Below are 25,157 nucleotides of genomic sequence, written 5' to 3'. Positions count from 1 at the left end.
TTTAATGCTCTATTTGAGGAGCAATTACAGCAAATTATAAGCAACTGGGTTGTACAGAACTGCTATGAATAAAATTTTTAAGTATAATAATATACTGTAAGGATTTATATAGCTGATACTACCCATTTATTTTAAGTGTTTGTCTTTCTAAAGACAATTACCAAGAAAAGCTGGATTCCTGAAATAATTATCATATTAATTACTTAGAAATGGAGGCTTCAAATGAATTTCAGATTAAGAATTTTTAATAGAGTTTGGGTATAAAATACCATATATTCTCTTCCATCTCATTTAATGCAAGAGAGAATTTGTGGTATGCTTCATAGTAACATTGTGTGTGTATATTGTATGTGTGTGCATTTAATTACTTTTGCAAGACAATTGTGTATTTGCTATTAACTATTTTTGACTAAATACTGCAGACACTTTACAGAACTTTAAGTATTTTACTCATGATATTCTCCAAATTAAAATCAATAGGCTCTGAAACCTACTAGATGACTGGATTCTAGTATATATGAACTATTAAATATAGTTTATAAAATTCACCTCAATAGGTGTTTTCCTATGTATGCTTTCATCAAACCATAAAACACTCAAATCAATATGTAACCAAGCAGACATATGTATTGTATCAATACATGAATTATACACCATAATCATTATTATCATCTATTTATTAAAATCATTTCCTAAGTGTAACAGTGATTTAGTAATTTGAGTAATATCTGTCATTTAACTATTTTAATGCTATTTTTGATGGACATAATATTAATGAACCAGTTCACTTGAATATTATTGCAAATTTTAATTCTATATTATATATTTACAATTTACTTGATATCTAATATGTTTCCCTACTAGTCTTTTTAAAAAGATATTTTCTCTTTTCTTCTATTCATATAGATTATTTGGGAGGATTTGCAGTTAATAATGAGATATATTGGCTAGTTACTGGTTTCCTTAATAATCTTTTAGCACAGCTGTGACAGAATCTTTTTGCAGTGGGGAAATAAGAAATTATAATGTACTTAAATGTACAGTGAATCATTCTAAATCTCTAGAGTATTCTATAGGGTCTTTGGTATTCTGAATACATATAATACATCTTTGTTGACTGAATGAATATACAAATGCAATGCAAGACTATACCAGACTATACCATAGACATATAATTGAGTGTCTGCCTTACTCATTTGTCACCAGCTTCTCTGAGATATATCAAGCCCATAGAAATTGCTAAAATGGTAGTCCTAAGTTATAATTTTATGTTTTCATAACTTGACCCACTGGCAAACTCTGATTAGCTCAGAGATAGGCACCTGTCCCTGTCCCCTGATTGTCTGCTAGTGAGTTAATTAATTTCACTTAATAATGCAAATAAGAGAAGCTGAGCTGCATTTAGGTGGTGTTATCTCTGAGCTGCATTCTCTCTTGGGATGGGATAAGAGTCAGGGCTATGGAAACCCAGAGACACATGCTAGCCAGCATAGTGTCGGAGGAAAAAAAACATTTATAAGCAGATTAAACTTTTATTCAGAGAGCAAACATACCCACACACACAAAGAAAAATTAAACCATGCACTCTTTATAAGTGAGAACTGGGACACTGCTTCAGTTTTTGAATTTTATATTCAAGTTTAAGTCTCCAAGAGGTATGTGTTACTTCCCTATTGTTTGTTAATAGATATCTAAGGAATTAAATTTTGTATTCTCAATTACTACCTTTTTATTATAAGTTACTTTCAGTAGGTTTAAGTTGCAATCGTAAGTCCCTGACATGGGAAGAAAAAGACCAAAAAAACAATTAATAAGAAATAAAACTACAGAATTCTAAGATTGTTTTTTACTTAGTTAAAATTTTAAACAATAAGTTTCAAAGAACTACCAGCCAAACATCCACAAGCTGGAAAATACGGATATTAAATTCCCTGAAATATGCTTCCTGTCCTACAAGCCCAGGGTCCTGGTCCCTGAAAGCATTTGAGAATTCCTCAGAAAGAATTCACTCTTGGGCACCCTCTTTGAGTATATATAATAAGCTGTGGGTTAGCCCTTTAGACAACTAATTTTTTCTTCATAGATTTATTTTCTAGATTAAGTCCTTTAGTGTTCAACACTCACAAGTTCAACTAAGATAGGTGGAGAATTTCATACCCTAATAATTAAAGGTAGTAAGAAAGAAAAACTGGCAGATACAAAAAGAGACAGTAGTGAGTTGTGAGAGAAGAAGCAAATAAGGATCCAGTGGCCACAACCCAAGAAAAGGAGAGAAGATCAGAAGATAACAAGGGAACAGCAGCAGAGTTTCACCCATCCAATGCTCATACAACCTGAAAAGGAATTGCCGTATTTTAGAGTCAGTTTCCACAGCAACTGAGCTCTTGTTCACTAAGTACGTTTATTCTACAAGTTTCTGTACACCACCCCCCAGTTGGATGAGCTCTAAGGAATGAAAAAACAGCCCTTCAGGGCTTCCCTGGTGGCGCGGTGGTCGAGAGTCCACCTGCTGATGCAGGGGACACGGGTTCGTGCCCCGGTCCGGGAGGATCCCACATGCCACGGAGCGGCTGGGCCCGTGAGCCATGGCCGCTGAGCCTGTGCTCCGCAACGGGAGAGGCCGCGATAGTGAGAGGCCCGTGTACCGCAATAAACAAAACAAAACAAAAACAAACAGGAACACATTTAGTTAGCATTACCTGAGTCTAACTAGGACTAAGTCATAATCTACTTCTTCTAGATGACTTCATTACCAGGTTAATCATTTGGGTTCTTGAATCATCTTTAAGTCCTTAGAGTTCAGATTTTCAGCTTCTGGTGGAACAATGAATGCACCTTTGTTCATATTTGATGCAATCTCCTCAATGCTGGTCAAAGTCTGTGATTTGATCATGTGTTTTAGCCACCAAGCTAGAATGTTCTTAAATTCTTCCTTGACTTTGCATGGGAAGCCACTAGAAGTGTGCACATGTTATTACTACCTACCTCAAGAGAACTATTAAATAGTGAATGGACTTGTTTCTTCCATATCAAGTAATTATTTAATTTTCTATTGCCTAGAGATAGAAATGGGAAAGGGAAAGGAAGATAGCCAATCTGAAGTGTGCTGAAGTATCCTAAGATGCCAGTTTTCTATCCATCTATCATCTTGACATTACAACACTTACTAGTTATTAACCTGAAGAGACAGGCATTTAAATCTTAAAGATCACAATGGAGGATAGTACACTATTTTGATGTCATTATTTATATTTCATTTCTAGCCCTTCTTTTGATTCTCATTTATAATGGGACCAGATTATAACAGCTAAGGTTAATGAGACAATTAACTTTATACATGATACCAATCACAAATATTGTTTTACTGTAATTAACCATGGTGACTTCTAGCAGAGTCCTTTGTACTCATAAATATACTTTTTTCAGGAGTTCTCAAGGCTTAAGGGAATTATTTTGCAAGTTTCAAAAGCATATCAAGAAGCCAGATGTAGAAATATTTAATTAAGTTTTGCTATGGGAGATGCAATGAGCATGAATCATGTGAAATGCAAGTTTGTGGTAGTCAGCAGTAAAGCAGTTTCGAAATAGACAGACACAGGCATTCACAGAGAGCTTTTAGTGGGTTTCTAGAACCTCCCGTTTGACCTTTTCTTAAGTCTGTTTTTCAAATGTGCTTGTTTTCTGACTGATGTATTCAAAATGCTCCTTTTCTGCTGACAGTGTCCAATTTTGTTGTTTTATGGGGATGCAGCTTGAGAAATCTGCAGACATGACCAGCCGCTCATGTACAAAAATGGATTTTAGAAATTGAAGAGCTGTAATGTTTCTTGTGTTTTCTACCCTCACAGTGAAGCTTGTCAGCAATGCATGCAAATGCATCTCGTAATTTTCCAGACTCAGACCTTTAAAGGTATACCCACTGTTAAGATTTCACTTGGTTTGGTGGGGTTTCCCCCTCTTGTATATCCCTGGGATTTTAAGTGACTTCCTTTATGTGCTCAAAGAGAATAAATAAGGAGTCATGTTGACAAAGTAATAGGCCATCAGGAGGAGGCAAACAATTGCTAGCTGAAAAACAAGTTATTTTTTTATCTTTAAACACATCTCTAGAGGTTCTTATTTCTATTATACTCTCTGTCAGTGTTGAACAAAGCTGTGATTAATTTGCTTTCCCACTATTAAGTGAAATAGAGAATTTCACACAACTTCTTTGGAGAATTTCAAGGCATTCTTCTTTCTTTTTTTTCCCTAGAATGACACAATGACACACCTCTGTACACTGGTGTCCTAATTTATCTCCTGACATAATTTTACCTAGCTTTAGGGTATGTCTGGCTGAGTTTTCCTCATTGACAATTGCTCCTGCTTTTTGAAAAAGAAAATGGTGATATTTATGTTACAACCTCATTTACTTTTTGAAATCCCCTTATATCTGGCACAAAAAGAGAATGTTTTCCTTTTCACTAACAGGAGGCAGAAGTTACAGTAAAACAAACAATGGATTTCTCCCCTGATGAGGCCCTTTTTGACATCTGGGCCCTGGACAGCAGTAAAAGTGTTTGTGTACAGAGGCAATCAGTCACTGCATCCTCCATCAGAACCGGGAATTCCCAGCAAAGTCCGCCGACCAAAGCAATACGTAGATGGCCTAGAGGGAGCTGAGCTTGTTTTTTTGCTTTGTTTTTTTGTTGTTTGTTTTTTGATGCCGGTATATAGCCCTATGAAGGTTTTCTTATATTATTTTACTCGCCTTCTCTACCATAGTTTTCCTGTTCTTCTAAATTGGAAATATAGTTCTCATTCTATTTGGCAATTATTGTTTCCCTAGTGGTTTAGTGTATATGAATCATTTGTAAGATGGTGAACATTCAAGATATCTACAGCCTCATTCCCAAATTACCTGAAAGATGTAAAGTGGTAGTTTGGGATTTAAAGTCTGTTGTAGAAAACCCCTTTCCTCCCTTTTATCAGCTACTAAATTACTATTTGAATCAGTTATTGAAAACCAGCATGTAATCTCTAGTTCTCACTCCTGCTTTTTTAAGTAAAGAATGGATATAGCTGAAATACTAGAATCAGGAATACCCGGTCTGTCATCTGTAACTGAGATAACCATACTCACTTTTAAAAATGTAACTAGTATATTAACAATAACAACAATAATTTCTGATATAGTTTCTATCTGCTCCTTCAGTTTCTGATTTTGAATTCCAAACTCTTCATCTGAGCCAAATGAAGGGCCAAATTATGCACGCTTCAGAAATTCTCAAACACCGGTTATTTAAAATACAATTTTATTTGTCATAAGGAAAAGATATCACATTGTAAAGCAATGGTGGTATTCCAGATGAGCAAACATACTAGAGACAAAAGATTTAACATTGTTTTTTAGGAAAACATACTTATGTCTTCACAAAAAGTTATTAAATAATTTAATAAACTAATGCCTAAAAACACAGGGCTGGGCCTCCCTGGTGGCGCAGTGGTTGAGAGTCCGCCTGCCAATGCAGGGGACGCGGGTTCGTGCCCCGGTCCAGGAAGATCCCGCATGCCGCGGAGCGGCTGGGCCTGTGAGCCATGGCCGCTGAGCCTGCAGGTCCAGAGCCTGTGCTCCGCAATGGGAGAGACCCGTGTACCAAAAAAAAACCCCAAAACACAGGGTTTGGGATCGGCCAAATGAAGCTTGTCTCTATTCTCAGACTTGCCTTTTGTTGACTACATGATCACAGGAAAATTACTTAATCTCTAGGCTCCAACTGCACCATTTAAGCAATAGGTGTGATTATAGCACCTACTTGAACAGGGCTGTAAGAAGTAGATAAGCCAAAGCATACAAAAAATTTAGCATTAACAAAATGATCCCTTATAGATATTACTATTTTTATTATTGTTGTTGTTAAAGCATTCAGATTTGGCTGAAGTTGGATTTGTATGGGATTTTATCAACCTGATTGTGTTCCATTTGTATGAATTATACTTTTTTGCCCATGGTATTATCAAGGGTCACTTTTTGACTTTTACTACAGAGGGAACTTTTTACAAATTTCTTGATTACTTTGATTGATTCAAGATCATGACACAAAGAAGAGTTCCTATAATTGTTACAGTCACTGAACGATGCCAGTCACCCTCCTCCTATCTTAAATCTTAAAAGAAAAAACATGAACTTTCTCTTTCAGGGTTCGGTGAAATTCACTTGACATTTCAAAAGCTGAGAAAATTTGTCCTTTTTCCCCCCTTCGTTTCAAACATAAAATTAATGACCTTGCAGCCAAACTGATAAGAGCACTATCATCTAATGTCTCAGATGAAATAATAGGGGGCAGGAGTAGTTTGTGGATTCTCAGGTGTGAAAATGCTCCTAAATGGCAAAGCTCTTAATACATGGCTTTACCCTGTCAAGAAATTTAATACCTCCACCTGGAATACTGATGCACCTCAAGGTAGATCTCACTTGTTCTCACATGATCAAAAGCACTTGGTGCCATAATGTGTGAGTGAGAGATTGGCACCTAAGAGTTGCCCCCTGTGAAAATGTCCTCCAAAGTCTGATTATTCCAACAGCCTGGTGATTGCAGTCCCTGATAATGACGTGGTTGGCCCCAGCCTGCCGCTTAAGGCAGTCCTCTCCAAGGTCACTCAGCAGTGTATTTATTTCTCATGTGTGTATTGTTTACTGTAGCTTTTAAGCACAGACCAATCATAGTTACCTGGAATGCCTGTGTCTTTCTGAGGTTACCTAACAGAGGCTGCTAAATATCCTTTTGCAAAGCCAAGGGAAGGTAGGTGAATCTTACCACAAGTTTTCTTAAGTAAGGCATCTACTTGAAACCAAATTCAGGGTTGTCTTTGGTTTTCTGCCTCAAGGTATCATAATATAGGGAAAACCATAGATTGTCTTGCTTCTTTCCCTCCTTCTTTCTCCTCTTTCCTTCTTTGTTGAAATCATTCATGGCATTAAATGAGATTCTAAATGTGGTAACACCTAGCATGCAAAACACTCTGAATGAATAATTAATAAAATGTCCTTAAAAAAGTTTCAACTCAACTATTGCTATGTACTCTGATCAATTAGTTCTCACTATAGAGATTGTCCTCAGTTTTACACATACATATTTTTTCCTTCTTTTCTTTTTTTTGATAACTGCTTTTCCATATACAAAACAGCACACGCTTATAGTGGAATGCCCAGAAAAATTCCATCACTTCCCTGAGGACATCAGCCTATACTAAGTGGCTAAGTGGACTGGGCTGCTAATGTTGCTAAAAAAAAAAAAGAAAAAAGAAAAAAAAAAATGAGGGCTCACATCTTACTCATTTGCAAAATCACCGTACTTATAATGGAGTCCTTTGCCTTTTATAATCTTTCCTTGACTTTTTTTTTTTTTTTTTTTTTTTTGGGCAACACCCCACAGCATGTGGGATCTTAGTTCCCAACCAGAGATCAAACCCTCACCCCCTTGCAGTGGAAGCACAGTCTGAACCACTGGACCACCAAGGAAGTCCCTCTCCTTGACTTTAATATATCTTTTGCATTTCTGTATGGTTGTATAGTAAGAAAAGCATATACTTTGGGAATGAAACAACCTGGATTTGAATTCCAACCACATTTGCTAGATATATAACGTTGAAAATATTAAACTCCCTTGCATATTTTTTTCATTTAGAACATGTAGATAATATATTCACCCCACAGGGTTATTGTGATATATTTTTGTGTGTATATATGTTCATATTTATGATGACTTTCATGAATACACACTGCTAGAGTTAGGTTCAGAGCCTCTATTTGCAATTAGATATCTAACTACCTAAAACATTTATGTCCCACAGAACGTTCTGCTGCCTCAAAAAGGTACAACTAGAGGTAGAATGACAATGCTATTACTATTTTTTAGATACGCATTTATATATTTGTGTGCTTAATGTTTGCAAGTGTGTGCACATTTCCTCTGTGATAATGTGATATTCCACTTCTGGATTCTTAGAAAAAATACAAAAGATCATGTTGAACTCCATTCATTTATCAAAATTCTTTTGAAAGACTGTGCATTTTGAAGGAATATCACAATTCCAGTATTTCAGGGAAGAAAAATAAAATATCTAGAATAATTTCCACACTTTATATAAAAATTACAAGTTTTCCCACTTGATTTATTTGTACAAGAAAGGAACACTGTTTTACTATGTAAGATCAATACCATACATTTCTAGTGGAGCCATACTATATGTTGGCCTGATTTCTTCAATACCAGTGAAGGTGCCAGATGTGGATGTGGAATAGACTGATACTTGGTTTGATCACCAGCTTAAGATAATTAAGCATTTGGTGGAGAATCAGCTTGAAGGAGCTGACTATGATGAGATAGAGAAGGAAGCAGAAATAAGAAGAGATGGAACAACTGGAAGAAACTGGGAGTGTAAAAGGCGCATATTATAAGTAGGTGAGCCGTCATGCAGTGCTTCCACATGTATGTCAGACACAAAACATCGCACTCCATTGCAGCCCAAAAGCAGCTCCCTAATTCTTCTCAACACAGCCTTCCAGGAAGCACAAAGAATCGACCCCCACTATGCCTCTAGATAAATCTTACCTAGCACCATGATTCTCCATCATGTGGCCTTTCTGTAAGTCATTGCATTGGTAAGAGAATGGAAAGAGAATTGTGTTTTGGGTAGGTGATCTGAAGATTTAGTCCCATATGATTTCCCTTGGGAAATTTACCTCAACCTTCCTTCCCACAAAGGGCTGTTGGAGAGATCATGTTAAGACAATGCATGTGAATGTGCTCTCTAAATTCTAAATACCAACAGGTTCTCCTGTAAGTATTAAAATACACATTTCGGGCTCTCATTTTCAGGAATTCTGGTTTGTTATGCCTGAGGTAGGGCTGTACAATCTTCATTTTAGGCGTTTCCTAGGTGATTCCGATGAGCAACCTGAGAATGCACTACCTCAACATTTTGCATGCAGATAGGAAAATAAACTATGATGATAGTAAACATCAGAATGACAGGATAGTGATGATGGACATGGCAAAAGTGGAAGACACCTTAATGTGAATTTGGACTAAAGTTTTCTAGAAATAAGTACACTTCTATCAAATTAACGTTTTAGAAAACCGTACCTGGATAAAAATAACCATCCTTCTTTGAATTTCTTACATTCCCTTACATAATTCACAGTTGTGTTTCATCTACTGTGAATGCCATTCTAATTATTTTCTTCCCAGTAAACATCTATTTAGTGGTGTCACACGTTCTGTCATTATCCCTGATTTGAAACATTTCAATTCCATTCAGATTCCATTAGTCATTAGATTTTTTTGTGTGTTTGCACAGCACTTTGCCCCCAGAGTTTTATCAGCATTTTACCTCTTAACACATCTGTGCTCTCCACCGTACTTTACACATATGGAGCTCTGGAGAGGTGTGTTACAACTCTGTATATCCCTTGAGTCTAGCTCTGTGCCTAACGCAGAGCAGATAATCAGCTAATGTTTGCTAAGTGAATGCATAGATGGGTGAAGACACGATCAAGCTAGTCTGAACCACAATGGGGCTTGAGGGAGTCTCTAGAACCCAGTGTGCAAATGGGTCTCTGACCCAGGACCATAAATAGCATTTGTTTTGATTTGCTTTTTTACAGGGAGCCTTTGTATTGCATTTAAGGTCCATTGGCTGCACGGCAGTTTGCACATCACTCTCTAGATGCTGTGGACCTTCTGAAGCCAAAGCCAGCAGCCTGGCTAAAGGACACCTCACAACTTTCTGTCAAGCAAACAGAAGTTACCTCTCTGCAACATTTTCAGGGAGGTCTTGATTATTCCTGCAAAACCAGTTTGTACATTCAAATCAAAAATGATAGCAAAATAATGTGACGCAACACAATGAAAACCCGGAAGTTCATGTGGAGGGCTGAATTGCACCATATGGCTTCCAGTTCTGTACCTAGACCCAATGGGGTGCATTATGGAAGTCATTTAGGCAATGGCCTGTTGTGCCTGGTTATAGACGGGCATATGGTATATTATCCCACAATGGAGCAATTATGAATTTCCTTGTGTTGATCTTTGCCGCTCTCAAAGTTTTATTTTTTGGCACAAAGGAGGCTTCAGCAGGGATTTGTTAGAATTTTGTTCTTTTGCTTTCTTTACTATTCACATCTGAAGAGCTAAAGTTGAGGTGTGTGACTCTATTTCTTATGACAACTACAGTTTTAAAAAGGAAAAAAATAGTGGTTTTTGAGGACTTAGGGATTTCCAGTCATGACAGAACTGAGTGTTTCTGACAAGCATTCACCTCATATCTTGCCATTAGGGAAAGGGTATGGCAAATGGAAGGAGACCCTGGGTGTGCTGAGTAGGAAGAAAATAATCTAATCACACAGTGGATAATTTCTGTGTATTTAATCCGATTCTACGTATGCTGTATAATTAATCTAACTATAATTCACTCTCACAATGTGTTGAATTAGTGTGATTTTTTTCCCATGTCATTTACCACCTTCTATCAGAGTAAATGATCTGCGTATCTATTGGACTTGTTATTTACTGCCTGTTTCTCCCACTTGTATATAAACTCCACAAGGGAAGGTATTTTTCTCAGTTTTGATCAATGAAGTATCTCATGCACCTAGGACATTGTCATATAACATAATCGATGCTCAATGAATGTTTGTTGAACGAATTATCTCCACTTTGCAAGTTGAAGAAACTGATGATCATCCATGTTACAGAGCAAGGTAGCCATGAAATTTTAACCTTTACGTATAATTGCCAAGAGTTATTCTTTATTCTAGCATGTTGTAGCATATGGAAAATATCTCTGTCTGCTCCCAAGCACATTACTTACTAGTTTTTAATCTAGGGGAACAACTTATTCTTATTCTTTTTCAATCTGTGAAATGGAGATATATAAACAGATAAAAATATAGTTATATAGCTGTAGATTATATATAGATATGGGCACAATTACACAAACACACTAATAATTATTGTTTCTTCACTTAATAACAATTCTAAAATGTAGATAGGTTAGGTATTATTATGCCCATTTACATATATATCTATAAATCTATATCTAGTTCAACATAAACATGAATTAATGGATGTAAAACTCAATGTACCTGATTACCATAGAGTTACAGAATCTGAATTGTTTACTGAATGAGACTGCCTTTTGGTGTCAGTCTGTCAAATCCCTGGCTCTGACACATTAAATTAAAAGTGTAGCCTTGAACTTAGTCTGTAAATATCTCTGAACCTCAGTTCTTCCTATATTAAATAGGGATTATGGAGTCTCCTTCACAGGGTTGATAGGTTAATCAAATGAAAAAAAAAAGATAAATTGCTTAGCACAGTACCTGAAACACAGTAAATATGCAATATTTATTCCCTTTCATTCTTACTATGTCAGTCAGCTGTTTTTTTTTTAATAGCATTGCACTCATTTCAAAATTAGTACACCAGACTAAATACATATGGATAGTCGTCTAATTCTATCTCTAGATTTATATTAACTCATAGTTACACATTTATGCTGCTGGTAGACAAATCTCTTCTGATACCCTAATTTTGACCAGTTGTTAGATTTGCATATTTTTTCCATTTGATTAGAATTCCAGGCAGTAAGGGCTTGTTTGGTAACTTTCCAGTCACCGAAGTAAAATCCAGTTTTGTACTGAAGCAATACTCAGAAAATGACAAATGGTAAGAATAGATAATTTTCAAATATCAAGTATTCAGCCACAAAGTGAGGTAAAAACTTCAGAGCCTGTGGTTTATGAACACTTTTTGCTGATGTATGTTTTTTCTTTTAAATGAAAATCTATATAACTTAGTGTGTGTGCATGTGCATGTATGTGTATAATTTTAAAATATTTTTATATAACACTTTCACTTTCTTTTTCTTCAATCTAACAGAAGAAATGGTCAGCTTTGAAAAAAATTATCTGCCAAAGGCAAGCAAAAATGCTGAGCATGTTGAAATGCAGACGGTGTTCTGTTGAATGCACTTCTCTCTGTCTTTTTTAACTTAAAAAACAGGTAATTTTTAATGAAAGCTGTATAAACCTAAATATGTCCCCAACATTAAGCTCTTGGTAGGTCTTAAATGTTCTAAAAATGGCCTCTAAGTGACATTTTTGCCCCACTTGTCAATTTTTTCTTTATATGGTTTCAGCGGTTTGAGAGTTGGGATACTGCTGCTAGGCACTTTTCAGCAAGTTTGAAGATTTTAACGTCTCTGCCCTGCTGTTTTACTTCATCCTCACGATTTCTAAAAGCATGAGACAGGAAAGATGTGGTTTGACCATTTGAATCTGGCAACACACTGATGGTGTTTGCACCCAGAAAGAATGCTGTCTACTAATACCAACATATTTGTTTACAAAACAACCACAATGTATTAATATTTATCAAGTGATTAAATAGAAATTTGAATAGAGAAAAGTTAGCATCTTACAAATGGAAGGATAGTTTTTGTGACATTGGGACCCATTAGCCACCAAAACCCTTCATCACTGAAGGCAGAGAACCAAATGTTGGCTTCTCCATGGGTGAAATTTCGGCAATTAGTTGTAGCTGCAAATGCATAATTGCAGGTGCAACCCAGCTGGTTAGTCAACAATTTGTTAATGTGTGATGCACAGCACACTAAGTACTTTAGTAATTAGAGACCTGAAATAACAATTAATTAAGATCCTAAATTAAGTCAGGCAAGACATGTCATTACATTCAAAGATTCAAAGACTAAATGTTGCTAAGAAAGACCCCAAGAAAAACAACTTCTCAATTGATACATAGAGAACTTTGTAAACAGGTGACCTATTTTGCAAACGTTATCGAGTTAAATATATGTTGTAAAAATTTTCTGAGTTAGCACCAATGTAAATCCTTGAAATAAACAGAAATTCTCAATCACCCAGAGGAATGTCAGGCTAACTCCTTACAATCTAGCTCCTTACAAATTAACCAGTTCTTCAGTTTTTCACACTTACCCCATCCAACAACCCAAAGCTGTAATGCTCTTTGGGTGGCATTAGCAAACACTGTTCTCTACATTTCTAAAGAGGAATAGTTATGAATACACTCTGAGTCCAGAGGAAAGTTTACTTCCCTTCAGGTTACCTTCTATACCATGCCAACTATGCCTTACAAGACTGCAAAACAACATCCCTTCATTGGGTTTCCTAATTCCTCAGTTGTCTGCCTGCTTTCAAACAGCATCTCTGCTTTCTCCTTCCACCATCCAGTCAGAGAGGTACCCAGTGGTATTTGAATGAGCCTCCTCCTATATTCTGCACAGTCCAGCACTAGAGCAACACACCTCTCTCTTGCACACACTAACTGCCTCCCGTAGCACAACCTCGTTGCCTTGCTGGGCTAAAACATATGCTCACTGCCAGGAGCATGAATGGAGGGGGACAAAGTTAACGGAGAGCAGGAAACACGCATGGAAAATCATGGTACATCTTTAGAAATAGTCTCTCTAACTAAACAGGCAAAAAAAGATTGTTGTAGCTGGTAATATATTCCATTCCATATGCTGAACCATTATTAGGGAGTAAAATGCTAAGATCATAGGGTCTTATTATCAAGGATCTCTTTTAAACACCAAGGATTTAGCAAAGATGTAGGATGAAACTGACTGACAATCAAGAAGAAAATAAAAAGGGAAATGGAGGAGGGACTAATCAAGAAATCACAGAGTAACAGATTGTTCTGGTCACCTCCCCTTCAACCTATTGCTGATGGAGGAATTCCCACCCTGGAGTTATGGAGATGGCTGAACATACGGCACCTGACACTGGACACATGAAATCAACAGCAGTTTATTAGTCACATACACTCACAGCCCACAGGTAGAGGACACAGCACCATACAGCGCCATGTGGATGCTGCACTCAGGAACAGAGTGAGAAACCAGGGGCTGTGGGACGCAGCTCTGTAGCTACAAGAGGGTGAGGTGACTCCTGATTCTTGGGAGAGGACGTAATTGGCTTAAGTAATTCCATGGGCTGGCAGGCAACTGAAGCCCACTCGTCAGGGATGAGCAGGCACTGTTCCTGGTCCTCTGATAAGGACAGGTATAAAGACAGTTGTTTGGCTATGTGACATTCACAGGAGCACACTGGATGGGGGAGCTTGTGGTTAGGCCATTTGAGGCTGTCAGATTTTAAGATATCAAAGAAGCATCTTATGTTGAATCTTCATTTTAAGCCTTACACTACACAGATGAGTGGTGTGTCAGTATGTAAGAATAATCATAAATGTTCTTCATGGCAGGGACTGTGACAATATCAGATGAGTTAGTTGGTCAGAGTGGGAGGTTTTGAACTCCTAGGACCACCTCTTAAGACTTGCAATTGACGACTCAGCCATAAAAATAAAAGAAATTGAGTTATCTATAGAGAGGTAGATGGACCTAGAGTGTGTCATACAGAGTGAAGTCACAAAAAGAAAAACAAATACTGTATGCTAACACATATATATGGAATCTAAAAAAAAAAAAAAAGGTTCTGATGAACCCAGGGGCAGGACAGGAATAAAGATGCAGACGTAGAGAATGGGCTTCAGGACACGGGGAGGGGGAAGGGTAAGCTGGGATGAAGTGAGAGAGTGGCATGGACATATATACACTACCAAATGTAAAATAGATAGCTAGTGGGAAGCAGCTGCATAGCACAGGGAGATCAGCTCGGTGCTTTGTGACCACCTAGAGGGGTGGGATAGGGAGGGTGGGAGGGAGATGCAAGAGGGAGGGGATATGGGGATATATGTATACATACAGCTGATTCACTTTGTTATACAGTGGCAACTAACATAACAATGTAAAGCAATTATACTATAATAATGATGTTAAAAAAAAAAAAACACTTGCAATTGTTTTAAAGTAGCCAAGTTTGGGACTTTGTGATTGAAAACTGCTGTGCTTACCATGTTCTAAGAGGACTGAGAAAACAATGGTTAAATACAAACTAGAGTCACTAGTGAGCCTTACTTAGCACTTTGGAGAGTTTGAGATTCCTTAACAGATAATAACCTGCTTTTGTGTGTGTTTTACCTCCTTTATTTTTATAATGGCAGTAGAACTTGTGTGGGGCCATTCCACTGACATTAAAATAGTGTCTCCATTGACACCATAATGGCTCAGGCAATGACACAGTAATGACTCCTGTGGGGCTGTTACTATGTCTGTGGAAGTATATGAGATACTTCATTGACATTGTAACAGCTCCAGTACTTGCGAAGAGATGGTAATGGCTCCTCTGGGGCTGCTGTTAGGGCACTAAAAGTATAGGTGCTATCTACATGGACACTGCAGCAAACCTTGCACTCATACTTCAAATAAACCCATGCTAAATACACACATACATATAAACATACACAAAATGTGTAAAAAAATGAGCTGTAGCTTTGACCACACTTTTAAATAATATTGATTAAATATGCTTTATCTAGGTATTTAATTGCAATATAAAAATAAGAGATTCTCAGGGCTTCCCTGGTGGTGCTGTAGTTGAGAGTCCGCCTACCGATGCAGGGGACACGGGTTCGTGCCCCAGTCCAGGAAGATCCCACATGCCGCGGAGCAGCTGGGCCCGTGAGCCTGCGTGTCCGGAGACCGTGCTCTGCAGCGGGACAGGCCACAAAAGAGAGAGGCCCACGTACCACAAAAAAAAAAAAAAAAAGAGAGATTCTCACTAGCACATTGTAAATCAACTATACTCCAATAAAAATTTAAAAAATAAGAGATTCTCTCTATATATACACATATATATGTAGACATACATGTAAACACACAAACATCGAAAGTTTCATGTTTATGGGCTTAAAAATTAACTTTACTTCTTTTAATGTTGGAAATTTTATAGAATTAATGGTGGAAATGTGGAAAACACAAAAAGCTACTGTGGCAGGCAGAACTCTTAGATGGCCCCAAGAGTCCTGTCTCTTATGGTACACACCCTATCTAATTCCCACCCCTTGAGTACAGGCAGAATCTGTTAATATGACAGGGCATCAATCTTATGATCAGGTTAACTTATATGTAAAGGTGAAGGATTTCGCAGATATAATTAGGTCCCCAAATCAGTTGATTCTGAGTTAATCAAAGGGCAGATTATCCTGTATGGGCCTGACTTAATCAAATGAAAGCCCTGAAAAGAGATTCACAGACATTTACTGCAAAGATGCTCTTGCTGACTCTGAAAAGGGGCCATGTTGTGAGGGGCCTGAGAGAGAGTCCTGTAGTAAGGAATTCAGAGTGGCTTCAAGCAGCTCAGACTGGCCCTGGATCACAGTCAACAAGGAAATAAGGACCTAAGTGAGACCTACAATAGAACTGAATTCTGCTTGGAAGAGGACTCCAAACTCCGAAAAGGAATGTGCCCGGCCAACCAAGCTCACCTTGATTGCAGCCTTGTGAGAGACCCTGAGCCAGAAAACCAAGGTAAGCTGTTCTGGGACTTTTGACCTACAGAAACTGCAAGGTGATTAATGGGTGTTGCTTTAGAAAGTTCTTAAATTTGTAGTAACTTGTTACACAGCAAGAGAAAACTAATACAGTTTTAAAAGATTAAATATTACCTATAACTCCTTAATACAATCATTTAGCATTTAAGGCATCCTCTCAGTTCTTAATTTCAGTTTGTCTGGGATTTTTGTTTTTAATGATTGAGGTCACCAAATATGTAGTTATTTATTCTTCATAATTAACCAGAGTGTCTGTGAACAGTATTTCAAAATCTTCTGAATTATGATTTTAAAGGCTTAATTTCCTTATGATAAAGTAACATCCATTCATTGTGAGAGACAGAGAAATCAGTAAAGACAAAATCATTCATAATTCTGTGGCCTAGGATAACCTAAATAATTAGGGTCATAATTTAATAATATATAATTAAATTACATAATATTTTCCATTATTATTAAATAATAATTGCATGTATTAATAATACATGTCTTATTAATACATGTATTAATAATTTACATATATATTATTCTTTTTTGGATTGAAAAGTCATATATGTTAATGATAATTTAGGATGTAAAGTAAAAAATTATAAAAATAAAGTTACCTGCTATCTTATCTATCAGCTCAGCTTTGTTAGTATGTTTACATTAGGTAGGAAAGAAGGCTAACTGGATTGATACAGGATTAGAGATCTGCCTGGCATATGCAACTGTACAGTCAAAAAAGAGTGGGGAAGGTGTGCTTTGGTTCCCAAAGGTGTGTACACAGAAGAATTATCTGGTAAGAGTTTTTTTTTTTTAAATGCTAGTGTCTAAGTCTTACCTCCAGATATTTTGATTTACTTGTTCTAAGGTTGAGCCAAGTGTGCTGTTGTTGTTTTGTTTATTTTTGTAAAAAAAATAGGCCCTAGACTTGAAGCTGGATGCAAAACAGACAGACAAGGGGCAGGAATGAGAGAAAATAGATATTGAATCATCCATGAAATCAAAGTTTCATGAAGATCTCAGTGAGGTTAAGATGGTGATAATAGAAACACTAAACAGTGTTACTCAAATTTAATATGCATACAAACTACCCAGGTATATTGTTAAAATGCAGATTCTGATTTATGACCTCTGGGTGTGACCTGATATTCTGCTACATTTCAAATAGCAAGGCAGCAGAAAATATAAACTTGAAAGAAGAAAGTTGTGACTAGGAAACATAAGGTTTGATTTAGTAGCTTTAGAGGTAAAGTGGTTTCAGGTTATGGCAATTTTCAAATATGACCTTAAGTGAGATAAATGAGCAGGACTTAATACGACACGAAGATGCTTATTTCACTTCCAAAATTCCTAAATGAGAAGTTTTCAATACTGTAAAATAGAAGTATTTCCTCCCATTTAGTGTTTGCTTCTAGTCTCATGGGCAACTGAAGGTGGCTGGGGTGAATTAATGGGTTTAGAAACTTCTAGCCCAGAAGTACGGTATTGGAGCCCAGACTGTGGTTTGCATACACGCTTGTCCATTCTTGCATTTGAACATGGACAATCCTAATTCTTGCCTCTTACAGTTCATGTTAAGAATAGACATTATGGAAAGCAACAGGTATACTGCTTAGCCAAAAATACATACTCAACAAAACTTTTCTTCCTCCAATTCCACTTCCCTCCTCTACTAATCTTTTTTATATATCTGGGAAGCAGAGGTCACCCAGACCTCCTGAATTTCCATTCAGAACGGTGACTATATGTGAACGAGCCTAAGGGTCCAGATGTTGATATGAATTGGTATCTGCAGTTGCAGAACATATATTTACCATCTAAATTATAACAACAATTACTGCTGTTGACAGGCAGTTTGGTGAAATCATAATGTAATAATTTCCATTATTTACAGGTGAGTGGTCATTAGAAAATGATAGAAGAGCTGTTCGTTAAACAAAGCAGGGCTTTATTTCATTTTCCATGTAAAATAGCAAGCTAAAATAAAATACCCTGCAAGATCTGGTTTTTAAATAAATCCTGATTGCAATGTATGTTGAATTTCTTCAATATATTTCCCAGTAATAAATAAATGATATGCTTGTTTAAAATTATGAAGATCCCTATATGTTGACCTAGGCCCTTCAAGAATTTTCATCTAAAGTTCAACATGCTTTTCCTTGTGAAAATGAACAAAAATGTTCATTTACTGATTAGACATATTGCAGGGTTGTTGATGTCCAGATACCAGGTATATTGTGGTCAGCTCTTCATGGGTCTTCTCTAGATAACACAGGCATATACATTAAAAGACTCAGTAAGAACTCTCTGGGAGTCAAATATGGGGCTTTCGTTAAGGATAACTGAAATGGAGACAAAGGACTTTCTCTAAACCATTTTATTCTAATAATTTTGAAGGACCCACAAGAGCTATATATTTTTTAATCTTTAAATATGTGTTGTGTTTCCCTTACAGAAAATTCCTTTTAAAGTTATTACTGAATAGTGGGAAGTGAGACAGATGGGAATCTGAATAGTTGTTATGCTTCTTATTAACTATTTGGCCTTGAAAAATAAACTTTCTAAGACTCAATTTCTTCATTGGTGGAATGGGAGTTACAGTACAAAGATTTGTTGTGATAGTGTTATCATATATACTGTGTTTAAATGACTACACATAGTAGGTGCTTTAACAGTTTTTTTGTTTTTGTTTTTTCCCATTCTCCAGACCCTACCTATGACCTGGGCTCATTTTTCTTTTGGAGTTTGGGTGTCCCAGAGGGATTCTGAGAGCCATTGGTTGGCAGAAATGAGGCCCATGGTTCTACCATCTGTTACTGATACAATCACAAAGACAAGGGAGTCTTCCCTAGTAATGACACCCATGAAAACATATATTTGTAACAGATTAAAAGGAAATACCCTTAGGATATAAAAATATTTATGAAAGTAAAACAAAACAACCAGAATTCTTAAATTGTCAGTAGGGAAAAATGGCGGGGGGCAGGGAACACAGAGAATGTATAAAGGTGAAATAAGCCTGGCTAATTCACAATCAGAAAAATAAGTTTAATTTTACTTATTTATCCAAAATTATTGAGAAATACCTAGTATATACCATATACCTTTATAGGTATCTGGGGTCCAATGAAGAAATAAACGTGTGATTATTGTCACCAAACATGACAACCTATTATAAAATATAAATACATAAGGAATAGTAATTACAAAGATGTTATGCAAGGGATACATTTATGAAGTAATGAATACTATTCAAGCCTTGCTTGGCTGAAGCAGTGATTTCGTAATAACTATAAGACCGGTAGTGTGCTCTACAGCAGGTACTCTCCCAGGATGGGTCTTTGTTTCCTAAGCATCGTAAGACTGCTCAAGGTTTCACTCTGCTTTTTAGATGCTTCAGGTTACCTCCCGAGCCCCACCATGCTACTCCAGAACCTAGGAAATGTACCATGGGGGAAACAGTGACCATGTGCTTCAAGCTCTTCGTTTTCAGATGTGTAATCCAGTCCTCCACACTTGCCAGAAGAACTGCGGGTTTCCCTGGTTTCTTTTCCCTCACGCTTCTACAGGCTTTTGATCCCTAAAATTACAGATCTGTGTGTGTGTGTGTGTGTGTGTGTGTGTGTGTGTGATTTACCCAGCAGTTTCTAGTTGTGCAAAGGAAGTGCTGCTCTGCTACACACTAATACACCTGGATCTGGAAATAGAAGTCCTCCTCCACTTTTAATAATGGAAATATTCAGGGTGGGAAGCAACAGCAAATATATAAAATACAAGGCTGGAGAGAGAGAGACTATCAATATCCAAAGTAAGTATAGAGCGGTTGAAGTGTTTGTTACTTAAATAAGAATACTGGATATACTATTATTTTTCTTTCCATGATAAGTTCAGCAAGCTGGAATTCTTGGAGTGAAGGCAAATGGACAATGAGTAACTGATATGCATGTGGCGTTAAGAAAGCCAAAACCAGGGCTTCCCTGGTGGCACAGTGGTTACGAATCCGCCTGCCAATGCAGGGGACACGGGTTCGAGCCCTGGTCCAGGAAGATCCCACATGCCGCAGAGCAACTAAGCCCGTGCGCCACAACTACTGAAGCCTGCGTTCTAGGGCCTGTGAGCCACAACTACTGAAGCCCGCATGCCTAGAGCTCATGTCCCGCAACACGAGAAGCCACCGCAACGAGAAGCCCGCGCACTGCAACGCAGAGTAGCCCCTGCTCACGGCAACTAGAGAAAGCCGGCACGCAGCCATGAAGACCCAACACAGCCAAAACTAAATAAATAAAAATAAATTTTTTAAAAAAAGTCAAATATCTTTCCTGACACTCAGATTTCTCATTTGTAAAACAGGATAAATAATCTTATTCACATTTTCCTGTTGCAGAGACTACATGTCAAATCATGACAATGAGGCCCTGGAAGCAAATTAGATGGTGATCACTTCTCAAATTATTATGCCTTAATAAGCACATACATCCTATGGGAGCATGTTTTAAGTTGCTCTGGGATTTGCACAGTTACAGTAAGTTAGAATACATGTCTTTCCTATTGGCACAAGCAGTATATGATAACTAACACCCAAGTTGTACCATTTTCAGAGTTTTCAGTTTCTAAGTCTTCACACAACTTTGTATCATGGTACCAAAATTGGCACATTTTTGCAGGAGAAAAATTTAACTCTAAGGGTTTGGGAAAGAAGCCCTTTTTAGTGAAAGAAATGTATTTCACAGGTAAAAATTAACTTCAAATGTAAGCAAAAAGGAAAAAAAATCTTAACACAAATAATCCTTAATAATCTGCTTTGTTTTCAAAACAGTTTCTTAGAATTATATAACCGTTACAAGATAAAAAACACTTTACTTCCCTGATTTCAGCTGATCTGTACCGTTCTTTGTGTTTATCCCCATTTTACAGAAAGAAAAAACCAAGATTATGACATGCCTAGAATGTGGCAGAAACATTCTGATCGAGACTTTAGTCTCTCTCAATTCACTTCTAGTAAGTAAAATCTTCATACTTTAAGCAGGCATAAGAAGTGCAGGCCAAATATTTTGTATTTAAAAAAAACATTTTTTTGTATTTTGTATGTTGAAGCAGGTATTATATGCTTCAATAAAATATTAGAAGGTTTAGATAATATTTGTAAATCTTAAATGGTAATATATTAACTCAATTATATAATCAATTCCATTTGTACTTTCCCTCACATTCCTATGACAAGTTTCCTGTAGTTGCAGCTAAAATGTACATACAATCTTATATCATGTGTTTTCCAACTAATGCAGTGCCTCTTGCATTTTCCCATGTACTTGCATAGTCTTCACTCCTATCATTAGAATTTATACAAGAAATCTTTCAAAAGATGCACTTTAATTTGCTTAACTCATCCTCTCTTCTTGTACTTTAAAGTTGCTGTTCATGATTTCAAAGTAATTTAAATATACATATCACAAATAAAGCATAGGCTAGAATCTTGGAAAAGACAATAATAGATCAAAGGGAATGAAAATTGACATGGCTCCTGAGAATTTATTTTAAAATTGCATCCCAGATTGAACAAAGTAACTTATAATTTTGCCAGAAACATTTGCAAACCTCTCTTCAGGTTACAATAGTGGTGTAACAACTAACTTAGAGGCTTAACATAACAACAACCATGTTATTTCTCAAGGTTTCTGTCAGTGAGAATTTTGGAAAAAGCTTGACCGGAAAGTTTTGCCTCAACTTTCTTATACAGTTGAAGTCAGATTGTGGTTGGAACTGAAAGAGCAAAGAAGCTGGAGTAGCTGGACCTGACTGAGCATTTCTTTTTCTTCTTAGGCATCTTTATGGTTTGGGCTTCCTCATAGCATGGTAGCCTCAAGGCAGTCAGCTGAGTATTCCAGCAAGCAGTGAATAGACTTACAAGTCAAACAGGGTCATATGTGCACACACTACAGTTAAAAAAGAGTCTCAAGCCTGCCCAAACACAGGGGAAGGAGAAGCAGATTCTACCTCTTGATGAGAGTGTGTCAAAGATCTAGATGAGCGGGCTTCCCTGGTGGCGCAGTGGTTGAGAGTCCACCTGCCGATGCAGAGGACACGGGTTCGTGCCCCGGTCCGGGAAGATCCCACATGCCGCGGAGCGGCTAGGCCCGTGAGCCATGGCCACTGAGCCTGCGCGTCCAGAGCCTGTGCTCCGCAACGGGAGAGGCCGCAACAGTTAGAGGCCCGCATATCACACACACACAAAAAAAAGATCTAGACGAGCATGTGGAGTCCAAGGTACTATTAAAGCTTTGCCCCTAAAGGTCACTAGGATAAATCAGGAGAGAATACATACTGTTTTAGATATAAAAATACCATCACACGCTGGCTCTTAAGTGGTTTGGCCTTGAAATGATCAAACTAGCTCTGATTATGGTTTCATCACATGGCCCCTTTCCAGTGCCCTTCTAGGTATGCAGAAAGAGGGAAACTCAAAATATTGCTGAGTACTAGTCTACCACAGGCATGGCGGATTATTTTTCAATCTTGTGAAATAAAAGTATATAATCTTCTATAATAAAAGTATTCATAATCCAGTGTTACAATATTTTCTAATATTACTCTATGCTTTTTAATTTGTATAAAACTATGCTGCTTTGGATTATCACTCAACAAATATTCAATCCCCTTTTCCTTCTATAATAAGCAGGGTTTACTACCCTGGCCCATTAATTTCAAACATATGAAAATGACTTACTTTGACCAGTGGCCATGACTCAAGTACAGGCCATAAATGCACTTATACAGTTTGGCTTGGCATTGGCTATGCCAGTGACTTGCCATAAGAGGAGAATGTATTGGGCAACCACTGCCCCTTCAACCTGGCCCAAGAATAAATACACGAGGAGCAGACTTCTAAAACCAGCCTGCAGTGTGAAGTAGTGCTACCCCGCTGAGTCCATCCTAGAGAAGCCAAAACATCACTGACCTGAAGAATAATGAGTATAATGCAAATGTGTGTTTCTATAGGCCACGGAGTGTGGGGTGGTTTGTGATGGAGCTCTTTTATATCAATAGCCAATTAATATAACATCCAGACCTGTATATCATTTTTGTTACTGTCCACAGATGCCATTTTTTCCCTACTAACACAACTGACTCAGTTGATTACTTAAACAAACATCAGAGATATACAAGGCAGGCTCATATGTAGGGGAAGAAAAAGACCAACATGGATAGTGTTGCAGTTTTTATGGCCACTTTTTGTATTTACCAAATTAAGGATGAAGATGGGCAATCTTCCCATTAAAAAGCTATGTCAGTGTGCCAGCTGGCTCAGGGCCATGATTTAAAGGAATAGTAATGAATGAGGCAGAAGTAAATGGTCACCATCTGGGGAAATCTCAAGTGAGCTTGTTTGGACAAGGCTCCAGGGTCAAGTAAATGAAGCAGACTTTAATTTCAAGATGCAGCTGAGTGGATAATTCTCTACTGCTGCAAGACACTGCAGGTGTGGGAAGTCAGCAATATGTTTTCAAATGGGGTGGGATGCGGTTGTCTTGAAGGCACTGGCAGTTGTCATGTCTGAAGAACCATATGCAGTGGCCCCTGAGCCAGCATCAAGAAATGTGGAGGTATTATTAGAGCTTGCCTGAGCCAAAAGAAACAGCATGGGGGTTACACTAGAAAAGGTATGTTTCTGCAGGGCTTATTAGAACATGCTGATTCCTTTTTCCTCTGCAACCTGGATTACAAGAATGATACTTTACTGAAACGCCTGAACTGCTAGGGTTTTGTTGTTAAGTGCTTAAATTGGTGGAGAAAACATAGCTAAACATAAGGATCCTGGTGATTAATGTTTCCCTCTTGGCAATCGGGCTCTATGTATTCTGAAACAACTTGGATTGCACTGAATAATTTTAAAAGGAAGGCAGACATTGGATTAAAAAAAAAAATCAAGAGGGCAAAATTGGGTCCAGGACCACCCTGTGCTAGGGTTCATATCTGGAGCATTTGACTTTGGGATTTCTGATTGTGTCCTACTGTGTGGTTGAGCCAGTCTAATAATCTGCTCAGAATAACAGTTAACAGCTTAAAAGAAAACATCTGTGTCCCCTACACAGCCCGTGTATGTATACTATAGTGGCTGACTAGACTGCATCCAGTGGCATAGATGATAAATGATTAATAAATGGCAGCTAATAATATGATTTACCACCCTCCGAATTCCAGGAAATTATTTCTAAAATTTGACACCATAAAAAAAAAAGCACTCAGTGAAGAATAACGCATTTCTTTTTGTCTAAAGCCTTCTGGTGAGAGTAGGTGGGATGGGGGCTGTTGAGAAAGGGTAGCCACCTTAAAATCCCTGAGTGGGAGGGGTCAGGGAGCTGCTAGCTGAGTTACTAAGTTTGGAGGAAGTGAGGGCAAAGCAGCACAGTTTGCCTATAACCCAGGCACAAAAGTAAATGAGGCAGAAAGGAGGAGGGGTGACAGAGGTGTCCTAAAACATAAATATTTGATACAGGAATACATGAAAGGCCTGGACATACAATTTAAATAGAGATTACATTAAGTAATAAACTTGTCCAATAGCTCCAAGTATGTCTTTGTGGAACCTTTCTCCCTACCCTCCTGTATTGCCTGCCTCCCTCAGGGCATCTTTGAACTGGATTAGGATTTTGTGTGGAACTATGTCTTGATCTCTGGAATCAGAGTTCCTACAGG

This window comes from Neophocaena asiaeorientalis, unplaced genomic scaffold (genome assembly GCF_003031525.2).
Source record: "Neophocaena asiaeorientalis asiaeorientalis breed wild unplaced genomic scaffold, Neophocaena_asiaeorientalis_V1.1 scaffold90, whole genome shotgun sequence".
Classification (NCBI taxonomy): Eukaryota; Metazoa; Chordata; class Mammalia; order Artiodactyla; family Phocoenidae; genus Neophocaena; species Neophocaena asiaeorientalis.
Note: the sequence above shows the minus strand (reverse complement) of the source record.